The 18279-nt window shown below is 43.6% G+C and overlaps 1 long non-coding RNA gene across 1 annotated transcript; it reads right to left on the bottom strand.

Annotated features, from left to right (window-relative positions):
• Positions 1–207: 207 nt before the first annotated feature.
• LOC115283970 lies at positions 208–12780 on the bottom strand. The gene is made up of 3 exons (XR_003905103.1): positions 12693–12780; positions 1364–1462; positions 208–295 (listed from the first exon to the last, which is right to left on the bottom strand). It is a non-coding gene; the product is annotated as an uncharacterized LOC115283970 (long non-coding RNA).
• Positions 12781–18279: the final 5499 nt, after the last annotated feature.

Consider the following 18279-nt stretch of genomic DNA (forward strand, 5'->3'; position numbering starts at 1 on the left):
TCTTCAAGCCACAATCTTTCCCCATTTTTCTTTGTCATAGACTTCTAGAAATGTTGTGCTAAAAATAACACTTTTAATGTAACAGGTTAACAAAATGAAAGTTGCTATAGAAACAGAATGCACGCTTTAGAAAATGGCACTGTGGGGGGAAATGATATTTATTGACTGCAATGAATTGGCAAGAGCTTACCAATATATACCCCTGAAGTCTGTTTCAGATAGCTTAGTAGCTGCTCATGGCAATATTTCCCAATATTTTCCGAGTTTGAAGAACGTATGCAATCAAGGATGCTCACTTAAGGGGCAAGAAGAAGAAAAGATGGCTATTTCGTGGATTCCTGCACCGCTCAGCATAAGCACAGTGTAGGTCTGTTAGGTCAGGGCCCTCATTTCTCCTTAATGCCATGATTTATTTTGATGTCTTAACCATTAGTATTTGCAAACTTGTCAGAATTATTCATGTCACCAGTGAGGAGTTCCTGAGTCTCTGACAATCATCATTTACGTGGGGGCCGCTGTGCTTGGATTGTTCTGAGTACTAGGCTGGCAGTGGACTTGGGCAAAGCCTTAATTGGCTATCTCCTGCTTCACTGCATTATTAAGGGATATTTCATTTATTGTCGCTCTCTGCCTGCAACTTTTGACTGAACGTTGCCCTGATTTGAGCATATTTTCTTAAAGAGGCACAAATGGCAGTTTTTGACATCCTGCACCGCTCTGCCTTTATAGCCTGAGTTTTCATGCCATAAATCCAGACACTTTACAATCATTAAGAATATGTACGGAGACTTGGCTCTGTAACATAGTCTCTCCAGAGTTCAACCTGTGCTATAAAACAAGCCTCCATGGAAAACATGCATTCGGGCTCAGCTCTCTAAAAGCCAACAGCTCCCCACCCACCCCCCAACTCCCACCGGTTGTAAGGAAGTTATTTCTGGTGGGAAAGTCACAGGCCATTTGTGTTCATTCTTTCGCTACCTTTGACCCAGACGGCTGTTGCTTCTTCCCCCGCATCTCCTTCCCAGGATAATTTGCCGTCTATCTCAGCTTATTAATAATGGAGCCTCTGGGAAATGCATGCGGCCTTAAATGAGATGACTGGATTGCAGTTGCAAAGACCCAGCTGGTTTCCGCACTGAGATTATGGAAGGCTTTAACTAGGCAGGTTTTCCCCTCCCCTCGTGCGTCTGGAAAGCTCTCCTCCAAGGACTTTTGAGACAGGTGTGATGAGCGCTTTTCTGGAGTTCAGAGAAGTCACCCTGGCTCCTCCTATGCGAGACAGTAGCGGTGGGAACAGACAGAGCTCTTTGGGCTGGACAGACGGATGAACAGGGAACAGGCACAGACTTCATTGCTTTCTTACCTGAGGCCGCAATTTCCTCTAAGATCTGGGAAGGGCTCTCTGGAGAAAATGGAAGCGAGATTGGTCAGGGCGATTTTCTGACGTTATGGAATTCTGGACCTGAAATTATACAAATGGCCTTTCTTTCTTCCCTTGACCGCAAAGAGCGGTCCCAACAATAAGAAAGGGTCACGTTCCTAAGCACCAATACCCGATGAAGATCGCGTCACATTAGAGCGTAGGCACTGTATTGGGCCTCGACTATATACTGGGCATTGTGCCTTATCTCATGCTTTAGCTCATTCCAATTCTACCACAGCGCCATGAAGTAAGAATTATTCTTGCAGGGGTTAATCAATTCCCTTTCTCACCCTCATTCTTTTGAACACTGGTTCTCTTTCCTGTTGAACACAGAAAAAAGTCAGAACAGCTGAATTCCCTTTTTCCGTCATATTTTAACGCTGCATCATCCTCAGGAAGAGATCCTAGTCCCTTCCTCTTCATAACGTTGGTCTGAGAATGATCTTTTTAAACCCCTTTTTATGACACTTATCTTTGGATATAATTTAGGAGTCAGTACGGCCAAGCGCAGACAGACGTCAGCAAGCTATCTATAAAGAGCCAGGTAGTAAATAGTCAGGTTTTGCAGGCGATATGGTCTTTCTCAATGACTCAGCGCTTCTGTTGTAGTATGCAAAAGCAGCATAGATAATACAGAAAGGAATGGGCATGGCTGTGTTCCAATAAAACTTAATTTACAGGAACAAGAGGCCTGCCCGGTGAGCCCTGGTTTGTTGACCCCTGGATTAAAAATTAAAATTAAAATTAAAATTAAAAATAGGGGCTCCTGGGTGGCTCTGTCGGTTAAGCATCTGACTCTTGATTTCAGCTCAGGTCATGATCTCACGGTTTTGTGAGATTGAGCCTGCATTGGCCTCTGCACTGATAGATAGGAGCCTGCTTGAGATTCTCTCTCTCCCTTTCTCTGCCTCCCCTCGACTCCCACTGTCTCTGTCTCTTTCAAAATAAATGAATAAACTTTTAAAAAAGGTAAAAAAAAAATAGGGGTGCCTGGGTGGCTCAGTTGGTTAAGCTCCCGACTTTTGACTTCAGCTCAGGTCATGATTTCATGGTTTATGGGTTCGAGCCCCACATCAGGCTTCATGCTGATGGTACAGAGCCTACTTGGGACTTTGTCCACCTCTCTCTCTGCCCCTTCCCTGCTTGTTCTCTACCTCTCTCTAAAAATAAATAAATAACATTTTACAAAATTTTTAAAAAGTAAAACATAAAATGCGGTGGGAAATAGGGGGCAACGCAAAGGCATAGCCCTCAATTAATTCCTAGGACCATGTTACTAGCAGTGTGGCCTTGAGCAAGTAACTTTTATTTCACTAGGGCTTAGTTTCCTTATCTGTAAAACAAGGATGGGAGGTTTCTCCTGGGGTTATTGTGAGGATTAAAAGAGAAAAACTTGCACTCTTGGGCTTCTCTTCTCCTGCAGTGTGATTAAAACCATTTGGTTGTTTCCAATATTCCAGGCACTTGTTGAAATGCTGATGATACAACCATAAGACAAGGCCCTTGTTTTCTGCAACACCTCCTAGGAATCCAGGGAGCATTAATCCTGTCTCAGAGGATAAAGGAAGGTTTCAAATGGGCCTTATTCAAGGTCAATCTTGAAGCGTAAGCAGAATACTTTAGGTTGAGAAGCAAGAGTAGAACATTCTAAGTAGAGATAACAATTGAAGTAAAAAGATAAAAGCTTCTAGATTGCATAGTATTTCAAGAAACTGTGAAGAATACTCCAGTATTGAGAACATGATAATGCATGGTAAGGTACATACTAATAGAACCTACTTAATATCCATTCCCCTTTCTTCCTCACTCATAGGTCCATGATTTTGTCCAGGGCAGAAAATGTAAACACCTAAAAATACTCAATCCCCAGGGCGCCTGAGTGGCTCAGTTGGTTCAGCTTCTGACTTCTGCTCAGGTCATGATCTCACGGTTGGTGAGTTTGAGCCCCGCATGGGGCTGTCTATTATCCGTGCGGGGCCTACTTCAGAACCTCTGTCTCCACCTCCCCCCTCCCCGCCCCTTCCCTAATGGTGCAGTCTCTCACTCTCTCTCAAAAATTTAAAATAAGATAATACTCAATCCCCCAATCTTCCTGGTTAGCTAGAGGTGGCCATGTGATGCAGTTCTAGCCAATGAGATGTAAGTAGAAATATCTAGGAAGGGTTTCTTTTTCTAAGTAGAAAACAACTATATAAGGAGAAAGCTCTTTTTTGCTGATCTGGAAAGTGGATATAATACTGGGAAATTCAGCAACCCTTTGGCAGTCATGGAACCAAAAGCCACACTTGGCAGTGATGAGACCAAAAGACAAAAGGAGCCTACCTGTGTTCTCTGTGGCAGTACTGAGCCAACATGACCTATTTCCAGACTTGCTATATGAGGGGGAAAAAACAGTCCCATTATTTAAACCACTGTGTACACTGTGTTTTCTATTATTCACAAATCAACAAGACTAACTGATCTGCCATGGATTCAAAAGTGGTAGGAAAGATGTGGGTAGGCAGGTCAAGGTTAGTGCCAAATGTTATACTCTGGAGTTCAGAGTCCTGTAGACAAGTGAGAAACAGTAAAGGTTAATTATATATCTATCTATTTATTTATTTTGAGAGAGAGAGAGAGAGAGAGAGAGAGAGAGGGAGGGGGGGATGTGTGGGGTGGGGGGCCAAGGTAGAAGGAGAAAAAGAGAATCTAAAGCAGGCTCCATGTGCAGTGCGGAGCCCGATGTGTGCTTCCATGTTACTACCATGAGATCATGACCTGAACCGAAATCAAGAGTTGAACGCTCGGTTGACTGAGCCACCCAGATACCCCAATAATAAAGGTTTTTAAGCAAAAGAGAGATATAAAATAACATAACTCAAAGTAGACCATCAAGATCTAAGAATATGCCAGGTATTGTGGGGGAACTACACAGATAAAGAACAAAATCAAAACAGGGAGACAAACTATCAAAAACAATTATTATAAATGATGATGTCGTATGAAGGAAACTGATGTTCTTGCTCAAGAATTATCAGAGTAGCCTACATTCAAGAGGTAGGAAGACCTCTTAGGTAACAACAGAGCTCAGACCTATAAGATGAGAAGTCGGTCATGCAAATACAGATGAAAATAGCATTCTATACAGAAGGGCCAGCATTTGCAAAGGGCTAAAGCAGGAAAGAGCCTAGCCACTCCTAGGAGCTATAAGAAACTCAGCATGACGGGAGTTTATCACCCAAACTGGGAGTGAGTGATTTGAGATGGTTTGAGATGGTTGAAGATAGCCAAGGCCTTGTAGGTTGTGGCAACAAGTCTTAAATAAACAGGAAGCCACTGAGGGGCTTGAAGCAAGTGATATATGATCCAAGTTATGCTTTAAAACAGTGTTCTTTATATGACGCAGAAAATGGATTAGAAGGCCACCTGGGTGGCTCAGCTGATGGGAGTGTCTGACTCTTGATTTCAGCTCGACTCATGATCTCAAAATCATGGGACCAAGTCCAGTGACATGCTCCTTGCTGAGCGTGGAGCCTGCTTGAGATCTCTCTCTCTTTCTGTCTCCCTCCCTTGCTTGTGTGATCTCAGAAAGAAAGAGAGAGAGGGAAAGAAAGAAAGAAAAAGAGAAAGGAAAAAAGAAAGTGGATTAGAAATGAGCAAGAGTGGGATGGTACAGACCAGATAGCATTGTTGCAGTAGTTAAGGTGAAAGGTTATGGTGAGATGATGGTGGCCTAGTCTAAGGTGGCGACTATGGGGATGGAGACATGTAGACACTTGAGGTGCAGCAGCATGAGTCATGATTTGCTGTATGGATTGGAAGTAGGCAGTTAGGGACAAGGAGGAATCGAGGATGACTGTCTCTGAAGTGAGCTTCTGGGTAGAGAGCGACACTACTTACTGAGATGGGGAAGACTATGGTGGGAGGCGATATAGTTTGAATGGGAAATTAGTTGTTCTGTTTCTGACATGTTAAATTTGAGATGCCTGTGAGACAGACATCCAAGTGGGAAACCTCAAGGAGACTGTTGGATATGTAGGATGTAGAAGACAGATTCAGAGAATTCCTCTGGCTGGAGATGATCTTATGACTCATCTGCAAAATTATGATATTTTAATCCAAGAGAACAGATGAGCTTCACTTGGAATATGTTACAGAGAAAGAGAAAATTTTTTTAATGTTTTTTATTTTTGAGAAAGAGTGCAAGCAGGGGAAGGGCAGGGAGAGAGGGAGACACAGAATCTGAAGCAGGCTCCAGGCTCAGAGCTGTCAGCACAGAGCCTGATGTGGGGCTCGAACCCACGAACCGTGAGATCATGACCTGAGCCTAAGTTGGACGCTTAACCAACGGACCCACCTAGGCGCCCCACTGATTTGTTTTGAGTGAGACGTAAAGGAGGTCTGAACAAGAGCAGGAGCAAGGCAAGGAGAAAAGGGGATGAATTTAAGAGATAGCTACAGGAAGAATCCACAGAACGTGGAGCTTGATTGAATTGTAAGGCCAGGAAAGCTGAAGTCAAAGGCAGCTCTGAGATGCCTCCTTGCTTGATTGACTGTATCCTGATGCTCTCAATCAATACGTGATGCACAGAAAGAAAGGGGAGCTCCAGGGTCAGATAGCAAGTCTGATTTGGGTGATACAAGGGCGAACATCAGATAGGCTTACATCCTGGGACTGCTGGGTGCTGCTTTTTAAAAATCACCGTGTCTTCACCTAAACCGGAAGCAAATGCTCAGGAATAGTCTGCGGTTGTGGAGAAGCTTGTGGGACCTTAGACAGTTTCCAGAATAACCATGTGGGTTGTGGATGACTTTTAGGAGGTTCTGAATCTCCGTGAGAATAGCAAGGGGGAAATTCTTGGGCCCCGAGTGCAATATTTGGTCCATGTTGGTTGTGTTACCCACAAGGTACGTGAATGTACCTTCACCTGGAAGGACACTGTGGACCTTCTATTTCACTTAACCATCTCCAGAGTAACTTTACATTTCTAGAAACATTTACATTTCTTTTGTTGTCTTTCTGTGGATTCTAGCACTGATTCATTTTTAAGTGGATGCTGCAGGGGCACCTGGGTGGCTTAGCTGGTTGAGTGATGGACTTCATTCAGGTCATGATTTCACAGTTTGGGAGTTTGAGCCCCTCATGGGGCTCTGTGCTGACAGCTCAGAACCTGGAGGCCATTTCAGATCTTCTCTCTCTCTGCCCCTCCCCACTCACACTTTCTTTCTCAAAAATGAATAAACATTCTTTAAAAATGGAATTGTTGCAGAGCCCTTCAGTTCTGACAGCTATGTCGGTGAGGAAAACGCACTACAGAAACCATAAAGGTGTTTTTTTGTTTGTTTGTTTAAATTTTTTACGTTTATTTTTGAGAGAGAGTGAGGGCATGAGCAGGGAAGGGGCAGAGAAAGGGGTAGAGAGAATCTCAAGCAGGCTCCACGCGGTCAGCGAGGAGCCTGATGTGGGGCTCAACCTCATGAACCGTGATGTCATGACCTGAGCTGAAATCAAGAGTCACAGGCTCAACAGACTGAGCCACCCAGATGCCTTGTCACAAAGGTGTTTCTATCAGAATGCTATGATAGCAATAAGTGGACCATCTTTGTTATAAATAAATAAATAAATAAATAAATAAATAAATAAAAGTGTGGCTAAGAATAAAGAAAGAAGTGCTTTGGTGAAGTATGACAACTGTCTCCTTAATTCTGCACAGCTTGGCATCCTGAGTTTAACATTGGAAGTGGTCACAGTTATAATTTCTTGGTTGCTCTGTTGTTTCAAGCCAAAGGGTGAGAGATACCTGAGGTATTATAGCACAAAATGAAATTACAAAACCCAATCTGGGTAATAACGAAAATTGAGACCAATGCTCTTTCTCAGCAGAAATTGGATACTTCTGGCATTTTAGATGTGGATGACGGAGGAGGTCAGAGCATTAGTAAAGTTCATCAGAGAAGATCTTTTGCCTTTTATTTAAATAAAAAAAATTTTTTTTAGTATTTATTTTTTGATAGAGAGAAAGAAAGACAGAGGGTGAGCACGGAAAAGTCAGACAGAGATTGAGACACAGACTCTGAAGCAGGTTCCAGGCTCTGAGCTGTCAGCAGAGAACATGACGTGGGGCTCAAACTCAGAGACTGAAAGATCATGACCTGAGCTGAAGTAGGATGCTCAACTGACTGAGCCACCCAGGCGCCCCATTTGCCTTTTATTTTAGATCTTGTCCGAGGCAGCAGATTTTTAGAACAGTAAGAATTTATGAATGAGAGGTTTTAAATGTGGGAGGAAGTGGAGGTAAGGATGATAAAATGAAGTAAAGTTCTAACTTTATGACCTTACTTGAAAAAGTGGATAAGGAATACTGGGATCTGCATTAGAGTTTTAATTATAAATAATTATGCTTTTAATTTTGTGTACTAAATCTTTTCCTTTACTGTCAGCTCTGACCTTGGAGCTCTGTTATTTGTGCAAACTAATTGGGGTTTTAAAAATGCATTCTGAGATAGCCACTCAAAAATAATTTTCTCATTGGATCGGGCACACTTCAAGCAGAAATCACAAGTGTCTCAATGAGGTATAAAACACCCATTGATTAGAGTGTACAAAACAGCAATTTATTTTCTGATCTTTGTTTGAAAGAAGAATCTTTGGTTGCATAAAGGCAGCCAGGAGATGCTTGTTTAAATATGATTCAGAAATAGATAGCTCTACATGTCGCCATTTTCAATATAACCCACAGTTACTGCATATACCAATCGAAGTGGCACTATGGCAATGCTACTGAAATGGTGAATAACTGACTTTATAATTACAGATGTAATTTTGCAGGAGGGGAGGATGGCCTCCACAAAGTCACAAATCTCAGGCGCCGGTAGAAGGAGACACACGTATATGTTTTCAACAATTTCAGAGCTGGGAGATAAGGGAGGATTTCACAAATCAACAATCCCTTGAAGGTTTGGCAAAAGAGAGGAACACTAGAAAAGTTTTGTTTTGGGAGGTGCCTGGGTGGCTCAGTCGGTTGAGTATCTTACTCTTGATTTCAGTTCAGGTCACGATCCCAAGGGCATATGGGATCAAGCCCTGAGTTGGGCTCTGCGCTGTGTTTGGAGCCTGCTTAAGATTCTCTCTCTCTCCCTCTGCTCCCCTCCCCTGCTCACTCTCTCTCTCTAAAATAAATTAAAAGCTTTAAATAAAAAAAAAGAAAAGTTTTATTTTTTTAAGTTGCATAAGGAAGGGAGGGTCTTAAAAAATAAGGAGACACTAGAGAGGAAGACAAATGTCAAAGTGAGTTAGTGGAGGCTCAGGAGCTCTGGCGCGGACGGCCTATCTTAGTCGGCTCAGGCTTCCATAACAAAGGATCACAGACTGGGGGGCTTAAGCAACAGAAATTTAGGTCCTCCATAGTTCTGGAGGCTGGGAGTTCATGATCGAGGTTCTGGCTGATTTAGTTTCTGATGAGAGCTCTCTTCCTGGGTGGCTGACAACCACTTTCTATGTCCCCACATGGTCTTTCCTCAGTGTGTTCCTGCAGGGGAGTAGTGGGGCGGGAGAGTGGGCACAAGCTCTCTGGGATCTTCTTATTAAGACACTCATCCTGTCTGATTAGGCACCTACCTCTATGACCACATTTAACCTTAATTACCTTCTTAAAGGCCCCATCTCCAAATATTGCCACACAGGGGATTAGAGCTTCAACCTATAAACTTGGGGACAGGGGACCCAAACATTCAGTCTGTAACATAGCCCAAGGGAGCAGCAGGTGGAGAAGCAGCCCTACTGGGAGACTGTGGGGGCAGGGCGGGGTGAGGTGTCCCAGTCCCTGTGCAGGTCAGTGAAGACCTCTTCAGGCTGGGCAAGCTATTCAAAACAGAAACCCCATCTGGCCTAAGGAAACCTGAGAGTCTGGTGGCTTGTGGCTGGGCTGGGCCCCTGTCTAGTCTCAGGGCTGAGTGAGCTTGAGGCCAAAGTGTCACGGACCACCCACCCGGAGAACATGTTGCTTCAAAAAAGTGACAGCAAAAAGCAGGACCAAAATTCAGCTACGAGTGTTTCCATCTCTGTGCGAAGATCAAAGAAGACAAGCAAAATGCAAAGGTCTAAAACTGTCAGTTCCTAAGAGTCACTTGGGTGCGAGCTGGCTAGGACATCTGAGAGGCCATTTAACAGTGTCTGCGGGGGGGGGGGGGGGGGGGGGGGGGGGGCGCCTGGGTAGCTCAGTCAGTTAAGCATCTGACTTCGTCTCAGATCATGAACTCACAGTTCATGAGTTCAAGCCCCACGTTCAAGCCCCCTGTCAGCACAGAGCCTAGAGCCTGCTTTGGATTCTGTGTCTCCCCCTATCTCTGCCCCTCCTCACCTGAAGCTCTGTCTCTCTCTCAAAAATTAATAAACATTAAAAAAAAAAAAGGGTAAAGAAACCAACAGTGTCTGCAGGTGGTGTTAACAAGGATACAGAGACTAGCCTAAAAAGCGGGGTTTCTCTGAAAGTAGACATCTTGGGCTAGACAGCTCTTTGTGGGGCTCTCCTGAGCGTTGGGGGATGTTTAGCAGTATCCCTGGCCTCTACCCACTAAGTGCCAGTAGCCTCTACTCCCCAAGTTTCAACAACCCAAAAATGTCACCAGACATCACCAGTATTGAGAACCAATGGCCTAAAGAGATGGCTGCCAGCGGCTTAATAAAACAATTTGTGCATCCAATTAAAATGATAATCATTGGTACAGTTAACTGAAAGACTAAATAGTCCCAAATGTATGATAATGATGAAAAGGAAGATGTAATGTAATATGCCACAAGAAAAATCCGGCCAATGTGAGTCAGTTAACTGGTACTCAAGTCTCACAAAAATGAGACAGATTGACAAATCGTTCAGTGAAAGAAAAAGCTACAATCAATTCATTATTTAAAAAAAAAATTTTTTTTTTTTAGAGAGAGAATGAGCGCAAGTGGGAGAGAGGGGCAGAGAGAGAGAGAGAGAGAAAGAATTCCAAGCAGGCCCCACACCCATCGAGCAGCCTGAGACGGAGCTCAATCCCACGACTCTGGGATCAATGACCCAAGCCGAAATCAAGAGTCCAAGGCTCAACCGACTGAGCCACCCAGGTGCCCCTCAATTCATTATTTAATTGTGCAAGACTGTCCTCCCACTGGCTAGCTCATGAAGCGACCTTAGTCTGCTTGCAACGTCAAACATTTATACATTCACACTCATAACTGTAACTTGATACTACAAAAATACTCAGTCTTAGGTCAGGGTCATGGGATGGATTAAGGGGTATAAATTGGGCAGGTGCGAAGCCTGAGTCTTTTAGGGGATTATCTTGAGAAACTGACCACTTTATCTGGTCTTGCTGGGAACACTCAAGTGTGTCCTGGTGTTATTATATCATTATCTGCACTTAATAGCATCCAGACTTTGTGAAGGCCAGCGTTAGGTGGCCAGGAGGGTATGAACTTGGGCAAAGAGAGGTTCCATGTTTCTGTGGGGAACTCTGGGAGACCGGAGGCATTCTACATCCGGCAGGGAGCACTGTGTTCTAGCTCCTGTTCCTGTAGATATCGCCATAAGTTTTTACGTCTTCTCCCTCTGAAGAAATTTCATATCATCAATGATAACAGTATCTGTTGGTGTATTTCCGTCAATCATAGCACTGTCCTACTGACATAGCACATCCTACTGTGATGACTGCATAGGTGCCTTGTGAATTTTCTGTACCTTTTTCCCATCCTGCAGTGCGGCATACTAAGCATTAGAAAATGTAGAAATGAAACTTACATTGGCACCGATTGCTTGTATTTCCCTCCGTGTTTTTTTTTTCGCCTCCTTTTATCTTTTGGGTGCATCAGAAGATGCCTCTGTAGTCACACTGCTTTCTTTGGATTCTTCCTCCTTTTTATTTCTCTTTAGTCTAATTTCTTATTCCATTATAAGAATTTCTAGAACCTCTCATCTCTCTTGACTACTGTTTAGAAACCCTGATCATGAGATTAGAGTCACATTGTATCTGACTTGTTAAGGATATGATGTTCTAAAATCTGGGGTACCTTTATCTCTGTTGCCAACATTTCATTTGTAGAAACTCCAAGACCACTTTCTTCCACAGTCTCTGTCAAACTCATTTTAAGAACTTTATTGTTCTTGTTAGTGGGAATTAAGCCCAGAGTAAGAGTTCAGCCTGGTATTTCTCTCTACATGCAGTATGACAGTGTCAGTAAGAAAAGCCAAGAATGTATCAAACACTTAGCAGACTGGAACTTTCTAGAGACATAGGTTCCTTGCCTACCAACCAGACCTAGAAACAGTATTAGGAAAGTGTAGTCTACTTATTAAGTCATAATTGCAGAGAAGCTTTTGATTCTGCTTTTAACTTTGATATTGACATAATATCAGACTTACTGAAACATGATTAGAATAGTACAAGGAATCCCATATACCCTTCATCCAGACGCCCAAATGTTAACATTTCTCCACAGTTGCTCCTTATCTATGCAAATAATTTTATTCCTTTGAAGCTTATTTATTTGATTTTTGAAAAAGAGAGAGCACACAAATGAGAGTGTTGCAGAGAGAGAGAGGGGGAGAGAGAGAGAGAATCCTAAGCAGGCTCCGCGCCTTTGGCGCAGAGCCTGACGCGTGGCTGGAAACCCACGAACCATGAGATCATGACTCGAACCAAAATCAAGAGTCGGATGCTTAACCTGACTGAGGCACCCAGGTGCCCTGTGCAAATAATTGTAAACGAAAGACACAAGTGGACACACAAGATGTTCCTCCCGCCACACGAAACTCCTCACCAGCTGCACGGCCAGCCCTTGGCAGCCCCCAGGTTGCTTCCTTCTCCTTACATCGTGCGGCATGTGTCTGTATCCATCACTAGACACAGTCTTACCACCCCAGAGAGTAGTGACTATTATTTAATCTTTCTTTTTTTCTTATTTTTTTTCTAGAAATGCTTTCTTAAAAAATGCTTAACGTTTATTTGTTATTGAGAGACAGAGAGAGATGGAGCATGAGGCCGGGGGGGGTGCGGGGGCAGAGAGAGGGAGACACAGAATCTGAAGCAGGCTCCAGGCTTTGAGCTGTCAGCACAGAGCCTGACGTAGGGCTTGAACTCACGAACTGAGAGATCATGACCTGAGCTAAAGTCAGACGCTTAACTGACTGAGACACCTAGGTGCCCCTCTTCTTCTTTTTTTTTCAATTTAATTTTTAGGTAGTTAATGTACAGTGCGATATTAGTTTCTATTATTTACTTTTCAATTCCTAGCCTGCTGTTCAGTACTTACCACATCGTAAAGGTACTCAGTGTGTGTGGCATATTTTTTTTCCTTTGATATGGTCGGGTTTGCTGTTGGCTTTGATGTTTCAGCATTGGTCGGCTTCTGAAACAGATGATCCCTTTCATACACAGGTCTTCCACTAAATACAGACTTTAGGCACATAAAGCTATAGCTGAAAGTCCAGGTCCAGAATTTGAGTCTGGTGCCAGGCATATGTAGGCATGGGAAATAATTCTCACTCAAGGAAGAGCAAGAGGTTGATGGTGTTAAAGAAAGCTTAAAAAAAAAAAGCAGTTTGGCACAGGGTGGCTAAGGTATAAAAATGCTACAGCCCATACTGGGTTTGAATAAGGTTGTATTGCTGGTTAACTAAAAATTGAAGGTTTGGCACATTCAACGGCAAACTCTTAACCTAGCCAATATAGCTCAGATTGTGGAATAAAAGCCAGTTAGCCGACACATGCAAATATTCAAGTATAAGAATGTTGGGAAATATAGCATGGAATACTGGTGATGGGCGACTACAACAGAAACTGAAATGCTAGGGGAAGAGAGAGAGAGAGAGAGAGAGAGAGAGAGAGATCCATCCACTGTTTTAATAAGCATCTAGTATAATCATATCTTCCCATGATCTTTTGAAAACCTTTTCTGCATTTGAGGAAACCCCCCACCTCATGAGTTCGGCCTCCACGGTGGGGAAGTCTGAACTGAAATTCCCAGCATCCTTTGCAGCAAGCATGCAGTCATGTGACTCAGGCTCCTTGAATCAGACATGTGCCTAGGAGATATCAGCATAAAAAGAAGCAAAAAAGGAAGCAATCTTGGTATGGAGTTTCTGTGTGGCAGCAGAGCTAATAGCCAGGGAATTTCTAGTTCTGGTTCTAGTGCTGCAAATTTGAGCAGCAAGGTGGCTGGCAACATTAATGGTTCAGGAAAGTCAAATTCTTGGTATTTAGTGCTTCGCTGGGGCAGCAGAGGTGGTTTCTCCCCAGGCCAGTTCGGGGATGCGATTTTGACCATTTCGCTAGGAAATGACTATTTGGGCAAACACCTTTGTCTTTATCTGCGATCTTTCGTCAAAACAACCAAATTACACTCTGTTTTCACCTGCCTAATACAACACTTTAAATATCTCCCACTTAGTTCCACAAAAAGGCAAGTAATCGTCAGTCAACTTTATAGCTGTCAAGAGATAAAAAGAGTAAATACAGCCTTTAAGAAGAGCAAATACGGAAACTCAGATGGAATGAAAGCATGCTGGGGTAGCCCATATTTCCTCTGACCCCTTGGCTTTTACCTTTACATCCACTTTGAATTCATAGTTGGCCCTTAAGGCGCATTCCCCAAAACAGAACCAACACTACAACACATGATTGGAAGTGGATATTTTCGCTGAGGATTTCATGGACAGATAAAGGGCAGGTGTCACTGCACTATCTCGAAATAATACACCATGCTCCTGCTAGACATCTCAATTCCTTTCCTAAAGTCCTTACTGGGTGATGAAAAGGCTAGAAGGGGTGGATTTCTGCCATAAAGAACATAGGACTTTTGGGGGCCCCTGGGTGCCTCAGTTGGTTAAGCGACCAAGTCTCGACTTCGGTTCAGGTGATGATCTCACGGTTTGTGGGATCGAGCCCCACGTGGGGCTCTATGCTGACAGCACAGAACCTACTTGGGATTCTCTCGGTCCCTGCCTTTCCCCAGTTTCTGCTCTTTCTGTCTCTCTCTCTCTCTCTCTCTCTCAAAATAAATAAATAAACTTTAAAAAAAAAAGAAGATGAAATGTTTTACCATATTTTTTAAAGTGGAGAATGCCTGGAAAATATACTTCCCAGGAAATGGGTTCTATGGACTTAACAAATTCCTGTCTTTTATTCTCTATCAATGTTCAGGGGTCTTCACTATCTGGATAACATTTGGTCTTCTTTTCCTTTTTTAAATGGAAATATAAATGACAAGACTGTGGGCAATGGTGCAGGAGAAAGCAGAAATTGTTCTTCGTTGTGTCTTTCAGTACACACAGTATGTGTGCGTGCGTGCACATGTGTTCTCTAGGGATAGAGAAGTTCTATAGATGCATTTAAGCAGCCATGGGCCGGTGTGTTTTCTGTGAATTCTCCTGGTGTTTCTTCCAATTGTTTAAATGTTCCATGCTAATGGGCTTGCCCATCGCAGCCCTCAGGAAGGGTAGACCCTGATCCTTTATAAGAACGGGAGTGTCTCTTTTCCCCATAGCTGACTGCCTCTATTTGTTTTCATTAGCAGGAATGAAAACAAATGGAATCCCTAGATGCCCTAAGCCAAAGGGATGCTGCACCGCCCCTTGCTACTGTCTGCAGCCTTCTGAGCTCAGTCAGAAAACGTTGCCAAGAGAGGCATGCTTTTGCTACATCAGGGCATATTACTTGGAATTATTTCCGAAGACGAGACTCTCCACCAATCGAAATGCAGGACTAATATTAGGTTAATTTCAACCAAATGAGAGTTCCATAGAATACAAGTCTTCCCAGATCTCACCATTTCCCAGCTGCCTGCTAGCTCAGCCCCAATCGAACCGCCGTCCTCAGAACACCGCATCTCTGTTGCTGTCTCTGGAACCGGGCACGAACAAAGGAGCTCACAAAGAGCGGCAGTTCATTGTTGGAATGTTGTGTTTACGAGAGTTCCTTTCCTGTTTTGCAAACTCCGGCTCAGCTGTGCAGCGTGGAAAGCTGCTTCCCCTCAGCAGATGTTCTGACTCTGGCTGGCTGGCTGTGTTCTTGTCTGCACTCATTTGTCCCGGCCTGCCATCCACTTCCACGACCCAGCACGGCCTGCCAACGCGGTCCCTCCTGTCCCCTGGGCCGCTCTCTCCACTGGTGTCTTGCCCACTGCTCCAGTCCACCGCTATGGGGTTCTGCATCACCCTCTGTATTCCAGCCATTTCTGTTTTTGGCTCTTCACAGCAGTGGTGGCTAAAGCCTTCCTTTTTTTCTTCTGACACCATCTCCCCATGCTGAAGCTTTTCTGTCACAACAGGAGATGGGACCACTGTAAAAATTCAGTAGGCGATCAAGAATGTCTTAGAGTGATGTTTGACCCTTTCCTCTGTTTTGTTTCTTCACTGCTGAAAACAAGCACTCTTTGCTGCTGAAACCTGTTCAATGTTTGTTGATAATGTCAATAACGTTTATCCATTAGCACGGCCAAATGCTTGGTCCTATCTCTAAGCTCTTATAATAGCATCCTCAGTGATCATCATCTCCGGGGTCTTATTTCAACAAATGTTTACTGATAGGTGAGGAACTATATATTGAAAAGTTGCTTCCAGAGCGGACTCCCTTTCTGTCCATGTTCTTAGGCTTCGGGAGAAGGTGAAGACCACATCTGTTTTGTTTTACGGAGAAAAGTAACTCCTGCCCCACTTTCTTCCAAATGGTCACAATGATGGGATCCCTCTTCTCAGAAAGCAAATAAGAAGGGGAGGAGCATATGATTCAAAGAAGGGGGCATTCTCTGTGACGGATCAGAGTTCTGCGACAGGTCACCCGCACATGGGTATCAGGGGGTAATTTGCCTACAGCAGGTTGTAAAATTTGACATTGTGTTATAAACGAAGTGTTTTCCTTGGTTACTAAGCTGCCTCTAATATTCTGTGCCAACCACTGGGTTGGAGGCTGTGGGAGACGCAAAGATGTGAACATGAGGTTTTTTTATTGCCCTCTACTCATTTATTGAATGTCCCCACTTAGACCAGCAACCAACTGCAGAGAAGCCTACAGAAGCAGCAGGAAGGGGCAGAGAGTGAGGAGGGTAGAGGTGACTCCCCAAACCATGCCCTGAAGGTGTCAACGCCTGGTCAGATGCTCTGTGGGGCTCTAAACACTTCCGTATCCCTCCACCGTCCCGTCCCTCCATGTGTCGGAGTGGTTCTCAAACTTAGGCGTGCATTAGTGTTACTGAGAAACTGAAAAAATAAATATAACATCTAAAAACTGGTAAGTTTTATGTTGTGTAGGTCCTACCACAATAAAAAAGATGTGGTTAGTCCTCCATCCTCAAGGAGGTGGAGCGTAACTCTCTACTCCTTAAGTGTGGGCTGTGCACAGTAAGTTTCTTCCAAAGAAAACAATATGGAAAGGGAGAAGAGTGTAAGTTTACAATGGAGAAACCTGACAAACCTCAGCCAGGCGACCAAGGACAACAACGATGGTGATAAGTCACGTTGACAGCATGGACCGTTGATATGATGTGATGAAAAAGACTTTTTACCTTTGTGGTCTTTCTCTTCAAAATCTATAACCTCAGTCAAATCACGAGAAAAACATCAACACAAACCCAATTGAAAAGCACTCTACAAAATACTTAACCAGTAATCCTCAAAATTGTCAAGGTCACGCAAGACAAGGAAAGTGTGAGAAACTGTTACAACTCAGAGGGGCCTCAGGAGACATGACAACTAAATATAATAAAGTATCTTGGATGGAATCCTGATACAGAAAAAAGACAGGAGGGAACAACTGGAGAAATCTGAATGAAGTAAAGGCATTAGTTAATAAAAATGTTTCAGTATCAGTTCATTAATTGTCACAAGTGTTCCATACTAATGTCAAGTGTTAATAGGGGAAAATGGCTGTGGGGTAAACAGGAACGCTCTCTATTATATTTTGCAATAACTCAATTAATTTAGAACTGTTCTAAAAGAACAAAGATTATTAAATAGATAAATATTCTTGGATCTCACCCCAGATAAATCTGTATCTTTGGGTGTGGAGTTTTACAAGCTCTTCAAGGGATTTTTTTTTTTAAATTTTATTCTGAGAGAGAGAGAGAGAGAGAGAGAGAGAGAGACAGAGAGAGACAGACTCTTAAGCAGGCTCCACACTCAGCAAAGAGCCCAATGCAGGGCTTTATCCCACGATGCTGGGATCACAAGCCAAGTCGAAATCAAGAGTCAGATGCTCAATTGACTGAGCCACCCAGGTGCTCCTTTCCTCAAGGGATTCTTTTTTTAAGTTTATTTATTTATTTTGGGGGAGAAAGAGAGAGCGAGGGAGAGAAAGAGAGTGAGCGAGAGAGAGAGAGAGAGAGAGAGAGAGCGAGTGAGCAGGAGCAGGGGAAGAGCAGAAAGAGAATCCCAAGAAGGTTCCACACTGTCAGAACAGAGCCTCACATGCAGCTTGAACTCATGATCCTTGAAATCACGACCTGAGCTGAAACCAAGAGTTGGACACTTAACTGACTGAGCCACCTAGGCACCTCTCTCCTTGAACAATTCTTTCTTTTTTTTCACGTTTATTCATTTTTGAGAGATGGAGAGAGACAGAGCATGCATGGTAGAGGGGCAGAGAGAGAGGGAGACACAGAATCCGAAGCAGGCTCCAGGCTCCGAGCTGTCAGCACAGAGCCCAATGAGGGGCTTGAACCCAGAGACCGTGAGATCATGACCTGAGCAGAAGTTAGACGCTTAACCGACTGAGCCACCCAGGCGCCCCTCTGCTCAAACAATTCTAACACACAGTGCAATTTAAGAATTATTGGTTCATGTGGCCCTGCTATCTGCAGGTCAAGATTTTGATGTTAGCTTGCTCTCTCATTTCATCTACCTTTG

Source organism: Suricata suricatta, chromosome X (assembly GCF_006229205.1).
Source record: "Suricata suricatta isolate VVHF042 chromosome X, meerkat_22Aug2017_6uvM2_HiC, whole genome shotgun sequence".
NCBI classification, from domain to species: domain Eukaryota; kingdom Metazoa; phylum Chordata; class Mammalia; order Carnivora; family Herpestidae; genus Suricata; species Suricata suricatta.